Genomic DNA, 7,500 nt, shown 5'->3' with positions numbered 1-7,500 from the left:
AGCGCCTTGACTTTTAGGGCTTTTTTTTGCCAGTCGGTCGTTCAAGTCTACTTCAAACATCTACCGCTCAACTCCAGTGTTGTTAAAACTCCACTTCAAGCAACTACGACTCAACTACAAAGACGTTGCACACAGCAGACAAGATGAGCGCCTTCGCGGCATCCTTCATGAGCGGGAAGGACGGATCTGGACAGGGCAGTTGTGGTGGTGGTGGTGCGGGTGGTCTTGGTGGTGGTGGTGGTGGTGGTGGCGGGGGAGGGATGGGGGAGGTGGCGCACCACCACCACCACCACCAGCACCATCAGCACTACCTGTACCACTATGCGGAGAGGGTGGGGGAGCGGCGAAGCCTCAACTTCTGGCAGCGGCTACAGCTCAAGTATCGCTGCTGCCTGGTTGACCTGGTGGTCAACTTCTTCTGTCCTGTCCGTGAGTGTTGTCCTCCTGCTGTGTGTGTGGACTGCCGTGTCACTTCGTCGGTGGTGATGGTGGTGGTGGTGGTGGTGGTGGTGGTTGTGCGGTGGTGGTGATGGTGGTGGTGGTGTTGGTGATGGTGGTGGTGGTGGCAGTGATGGTGGTGGTGGTGGTGGCAGTGATGGTGGTGGTGGTGTGGTGGTGGTGGTGATGATGCCTTTGCTGCTGTCTAGTACTTGCTGTTGCTGCTCTTTTCTTGCCTAGTTCAGCAGTCTCTTGTGATACCGTTTTCTTTTAAATTCTTCTTATAAATCGAACTGTTCTTGCTGTTTTTGATATCGTCGTCGTCGTCGTCGTCTTCACTGTCGTCGCCTTCATCATGATCATAACATTATCATATTCACCATCATCACCATCATCATCATCATCGTCATCATCATCATCATCATCATCATCTTCTTCTTCTTCTTCTTCTTCTTCTTCTTCTTCTTCTTCTTCTTCTTCTTCTTCTTCTTCTTCTTCTTCTTCTTCACCATCATCATCATCATCATCATCAGTAAGCTTGGTTTTCTTATCACCTTTTCATAATCAGTGTTATGACCATCATCGTCGTCGTCGTCAATCTCTTTTCTTCGTCAGCGTTATCAAAAGAGCCCCTCTTATTAGTCTTTCTGTTGTTTTATTTTTACCTGCTCGATATTTCTTCCCACTCCATCTTCTTCTTCATCAAACTACATCTTTTTGAGTGTAGAATTTACTTCCCATACTATACTGTTAGTTACATATAATGAAGCATCGCCTGCAAGAATGCTTGCATCATTCTTCTGTCTGCGTATGACTGAGTCTCCCCCCCCCCCCCCCCCGTCTCTCTCTCCCTATCTCTTCCCCACCCCCTCTCTTCTCCCTCCCCGCTCTCTCTCACTAGATCTTCTATCCGTCTTTTGTGTACCAGCGAGAGAGAGAGACACACACACACATATGTAAATGGACAGCCAGACAGAAAGACGAAAAGGAAAATGCAGAGAGAGAGAGAGAGATTTCACACAAGAAAAGAAGAAATATGTGAAAGCATAAACACATGTCGAGATGATATCATCTTTTTTTTTCTTTTTTTTTTTTTTTTTTTTTTTTTTTGGTGTGTGTGTGTGTGTGTGCGCGCGCGCTTGCTTCTTCTATCTTCGCCCTTCCGAATTCCCTCCCCGCCTGTTTCCGGCAGATACCCTCACCTCCTCCACCACCCATCCCATCATCCCACCTACCCATCAAGCCACCCACACACATCCACCATTTTACCCATGACGTAGAACAGAAACAAAGGAGGGTGGGGGGTAGGGGTGGGGTTAGGAGGGGGAGAGAACCCGGGAATCCGAGCTGCTGCAGCGATCTATTATCTGACATATTTTTTCATCAGTCGTCGAGTGAGAGGGAGAGAAGAACGACGGGTATGTTGGTGGCTGTGTGGATTCTCTGCTGGCCTTTTCTGTACAAGGGGGATGTCTCGGTAGAGACACGTGTGTGGAGAGAGAAAGAGTTCGAGAGAGAGAGAGGGGGGGGGGGGGCGTGGGGTGAAGAGAAGAGGAGGGTGGAGGGAGAGATAGAGGGTGATATGGAGAGAGAGAGAGAGAGAGAGAGGGTGAAAATAGCAAGAGATTGAGAGAAAGACAGACAGAGACAGAGAGTGAGAGAGAGAGAGAGAGGAGGGAGAGAAGGGAAATGGAGAGAGAGAGGGAGAGAGAGAGCTAGAGACGAAGATATATAGAGATGGAAAAAGGGCAAGAGTTTGACAGAGAGAAGGTGAGAGAGAGAGGGGGGGGGGATGGAGGGAGAGATGTAGATAGGGTGGAAAAGTGCAAAAGAATGAGAGAGAGGGAGAGAGGGGAGAGACAGAGAGAGAGGGAAAAGAGCAAGAATTTGAGAGAGAGAGGAGGGAGAGGGAGAGGAGGGGAATGGAGAGAGAGAGAGAGGAAGAGGTAGAGACGGAAAGATGTAGAGAGGGAAAAGAGCAAGAGTTTGATAGAGAGAGTGAGAGAGGAAATGACAGAGAGGGAGGGGGGAGGGGGATGGAGGGAGAGGGGGGAGATAGAGAGGGAGAAATGTAGAGAGGGGGAAAAGAGCAAAATATTGAAAGAGAGAGAGAGGGGGGGAGAGAGAGAGAGGAGGGAGAGAGAGGGGGGGAGATAGAGAGGGATAAATGTAGAGAAGGGGGAAGGAGCAAAATATTGAGAGAGAGAGAGAGGGGGGGAGAGAGAGAGGAGGAGGGAGAGGGAGAGAGAGGGGGAGATAGAGAGGGAGAGAATGGAGAGACAGAGAGGGGGGAGAGCAAGAATTTGAGAGAGACAGAGAGTGAGAGAGAGAGAGAGAGAGAGGATGGGAAGGGAGTGAAGGGGAATGGAGAGAGAGAGAGAGAGGTAGAGACGGAGAGATATAGAAAGGGGGGAAGAGCAAGTTTGAGAGAGAGAGAGAGAGAGAGAGAGAGAGAGAGAGAGAGAGAGAAACGAAACGAAACGAAACGAATTTTTATTTCACGAGGGTAGTGGAGTAAGCACAGCTGCTTTTTTTTTTTTTTTTTTACATCCAGCCCTCAAGGACAAAGAAAAATGAAAAGCGAAGACAAAGCAATGGCAAAACACACACACACACACACACACACACACACACACACACACACACACACACACAAACACACACACACACACACACACACACACACACACACACAAAAACGCAACACAAAACAAGCAAATCATTAGTTAAGGACAGCGAAATTGTCACTTCTCACCCCGTCCACCACACCCCCCGCCCCGCCCCCCCCCCCCCCCACACACACACACAAGTCCTCCCCCACCCCCACCCCTACACCCCATTGCCCCCTCCTCCCCCAACCACCACCAACCACTACCATCAAAAGCAACAGGTCCTCCACAAACCACGATGTTGCACTGTCGGGTCTGACGAGGATTTGTTTGCACGCAGACTATAAACAAACCGTTGCGACAGTTCTCTCCTTCCTGCTGTCTCACTGACTGCCGTCATGTGGACTGAATGATTAACACTGGAGAGGTGTGTGTGTGTGTGTGTGGGGGGGGGGGGGGGGGGGGGGGTTGGCGTGGAGGGGGGAGTGGGTATGGCGGTTGGAGGGGGGGGGGGGGGGGGGTGAGAGAGTAGGAGGACAGAAGTAGGACTGCGTCTGATTGGCTCAGTGTGTGTGTATCGTAGTTACTGTTTTGGTTCTTTTTTTCTGTTCTTTTTTTTTCTTCTTCTTGGTTTTTTTTTTTTTGTTGTTGACTCACTTGTGTAAACAAAGTGAGTCTATGTTTTAACCCGGTGTTCGGTGTGTGTGTGTGTGTGTGTGTGTGTGTCTGTGTCTGTGTCTGTATGTCTGTGTGTCCGTGGTAAACTTTAACATTTACATTTTCTCTGCAAATACTTTGTCAGTTGACACCAAATTAGGCATAAAAATAGGAAAAATTCAGTTCTTTCCAGTCATCTTGTTGAAAACAATATTGCACCTCTGGGATGGGCACAAAAAATAAAAAATGAAGCCTAATTATATGCAAACTGCATTTACTGTTATATTTATATTTTTTTGTATCCTCGAAACTTGGCACTTTGATCTGATATTCTGACCCAACAACAAGAGCAGTCATTATCATCATTTTTTGTTCAATCAGGAACTTCTTTTGCTAAGCATGGAAGTTTTATTTATTTTGCAAATGTTTTGGTGCAGATAGTAGAAAAGGGAAATTACTCTGTAATTAATGCTAGGGGACCTAATTTGCTTTAAACTGATCTTTCTCATCTTAAAAAGCTTGGATTTTTTTTAAAAAGTGCATCACAAGTGAGTCTTGAAGGCCTTGCCTCTCTTGTTTTTTTTTGTTTTTTTTTTGTTGTTTTTTTTCTCTTGCCCCGTGTTTGTGTTTTCATGTCTGTATGTCTGTGGCAGTCTACAATTGTACTTCTCTTCCAATTCAAGTGTTAATAGACGAAAGCAAAAACAAAAGAAAAAAGAATGGGGGTTTGGGGGTTGTAAATAGTGATAGAAAAATGCATGTTAACCATATGTGTGTGTGTGTGTGAGAGAGAGAGAGAAAGAGAGGAGGGAGGGAGAGAGAGAGAGAGAGAGAGAGTATGTCACATTGTCTGTTTTGAAGTTTGAATAATGGGAAACATTTGGTAACCACAAGCTCGATTATTCTAACACTGACATATTACGCACCAGCTGTATCAACAATTCCTGTTTGCAAGTAGACCTATAACTCAAAACTGCATCCGTTGATTTTCATTCAACTGAACGAAAACGACTATCGTGTATTCTCCTCCAGTAGGATACTGTTCTTACGTGTGCTTTGTGAATCTACCACATTTTCGGTTCATTTAAAAGAAACCTCTGTTCTATCGGGAGATAAGAACTCTGGGTTTATAAAAAAAAATGAAACGCACCCGACCCCTTTTACTTGTTCAAATATCATTAGCAAAGAGCAATGGGAAAGGAATCTGCATTGAAGTGGAATATAGATAAGCGCTACACTATGATAGTAATAAACAGATTGTGTGCAAATTAAAGAGTTGAGCGCTTGACACATGCTGCGTGCATCAACTTCGAAGCGCGAGGGAATACAGTTTTAAATCGCAATCAGCGATTGGCAATAAGGATCTTTCATGCAGGATAGGAAAAGCGGACTTAACACACACAAGGCACACACACACACACACACACACACACACACACACACACACACACACACACACACACACACACACACACACACACACACACAATTACGGACCATTTTTTTTATAAACACAGGTATGTTTTCATGAAAACTAATTGTTAGAAAAATCCCAAAGAGATCGTTAAAACTCTGCAGCTTCATGGCCGACCATTGACCTCTCAGTGAACACAACGAAACCGGACTTTTTCAGTCGCACATACTTCACAGACAGCTTGGAAATGTGTTGGAAATTTCAACCAAAAATGTACAGTTAGTCAGTGGTGCATAAACGATGGCTGTGCTTACTTTATGGAAGAAAAAGAAGAAGAGGACGAAGAAGAAGAAGAAGAAGAAGAAGAAGAAGAAGAAGAAGAAGAAGAAGAAGAAGAAGATGATGATGATGATGATGAGCGAGAAGAATACGGTTGTATCGCTATTCGCCGAAAAATCAGTACCATTAATTTACTCTACGCCTCCAAGCCTGTATTTTGCCTACGTACACTTAGAGTGAAGCGATATTCCGTGCAGACCAATCTACAAGGCACGTATTATGATGTGCATTGTGTACTACCATTTCTCCCTTTTTTTTTTTTCTTTTTTTTTTTTGTCTTTCTTCCCCCCCCCCCCCTTTTTTTTTTTTCTTTTATTTTTTCTCCACGCTGCGTTAACGCCCTCCATTCAGTCCTGGGGCTTGAGTTCGATTCAGCGTTCTGCTTTTGTTGTGTCGCTTGACAAAGGACTGGGAAATGGCTTATGGATGGATACTCTTTTTTTTTTTTCCTTCTTCTTTAAGATTTGGGATTTTCATTATGAAAATGTGTGTGTGTGTGTGTGTGTGTGTGTGTGTGTGTGTGTGCGTGCGCGCGCGCGCGTCTGTGTGTGAGCACACTTTAGAGAAAGAGTGGGAGGGGGGTGAATGCGAATGTATGAGTGAGTGTGCGTGTGAGAAAAAAAAAACAGTCAGTGACTGAGACAATGAAACACATATATTGAATTGTTTTGTGCGTGAAAGAATGTGTACGTATAAGAGATATAGAGAGAGAGACAGAGACAGACAAGAGAGACAGACTTAATGACAGAGAGAGAGAGACAGAATGTGTGTTGTGTGTGCCGACGCGCGCTCGTGTTAATGATGAAGATGCTGCTACTGCTGTTGCTGCTGCTATGGAGATCCATGTGGATTTGGGGACTAGGATAGGAGGCAGTGCTCTGGTCATCCTTTTATTTCCTAATATTATAATTATCAGCCAGGCCCTAGAGATAGAGAGACACGCGGAGGGAGCACACAGCAGACCAGCTTTGATGTGTATGTGTCATGAAAACCCGGAGCGCCGTGCAGTTTGTTCACATAATACACGGCACATTGAAAGTGTCCAGGTCATTTGTCAATCTCCCTCTCCCTCTCTCTCTCTCTCTCTCTCTCTCTCTCTCTCTCTCTCAGTCACACACACACACACACACACACACACACACACACACACACACACACACACACACACACACACACACACAATTGGAAGCAGCCTGGGTCCCTACACATATTAAAATAAATATGAGGCATTTTTTTAGTTCAGTTCTTTGTCTGTCTGTCTGTCTGTCTGCCTCTGTCTCCCTATTTCCTTCTCTTTTTCCTGTCTCTCTCTCTCTCTCTCTCTCTCTCTCTCTCTCTCTCTCTCTGTCACAATATGTACCCTTCATTCCTTCCTCTCTCCCTCTCCCTCTCTCGCTTTCTCTTTCTCTCTTTCTCTCTCTTTCTCTCTCCTCTCTCTATTTCTCTCTCTCTCTTTCTCTCTCTCCCTCCCTCCTCTCTCTCTCTCTCCCTCCCTCCTCTCTCTCTCTCCCTCATCTCTCTCTCTCTCCCTCCCTGCCGCCCTCTCTCTCTCTCTCTCTCTCTCTCTCTCTCTCCTCTCCACTCGTCTCTTATCCCTCCCTGTCTGTCATAATATCTTCTCTCCTTCCTTCCTTCCTCCCTCACTCTGTCTCTCTATGTCTCTCTTTCTCTCTGTTTCCTTCTCTTCTTCCTCTCTCTCTGTGTCACAATATCTACGATTCTCTCCTTCCTTCCTTCCTTCCTTCCTCCATCCCTCTCTCTCTCCTTCTCTCCACCCCTCCCTTACCCCCTTTCTCTGTCATAATATTTTCTCTCCTTCCTTACTTCCTTCCTCTCTTTCTCTTTCTCTCTTTCAACCCCCACCAACGCACCATCGGCATAACACACACACACACACACACACACACACACACACACCAGCCCCCACCCCAACGCACCATCCACACACACACACACACACACACACACACACACACACACACACACACACACACACACACACACACACACACACACACCAGCCCCCACCAACGCACCATCGCC

General features: G+C 46.1%; 1 protein-coding gene across 2 annotated transcripts in view; it reads left to right on the top strand.

The window, feature by feature from the left end:
- LOC143293561 (Kv channel-interacting protein 4-like) overlaps nt 1–7,500 on the top strand; it is a 680,320-nt gene that overhangs the window by 220,733 nt on the left and 452,087 nt on the right. The gene's annotated exons all lie outside the window — the stretch shown is intronic.

Source organism: Babylonia areolata, chromosome 19 (genome assembly GCF_041734735.1).
Source record: "Babylonia areolata isolate BAREFJ2019XMU chromosome 19, ASM4173473v1, whole genome shotgun sequence".
Lineage (NCBI taxonomy): Eukaryota > Metazoa > Mollusca > Gastropoda > Neogastropoda > Buccinidae > Babylonia > Babylonia areolata.
This window is presented reverse-complemented; position numbering and strand designations above follow the sequence as displayed.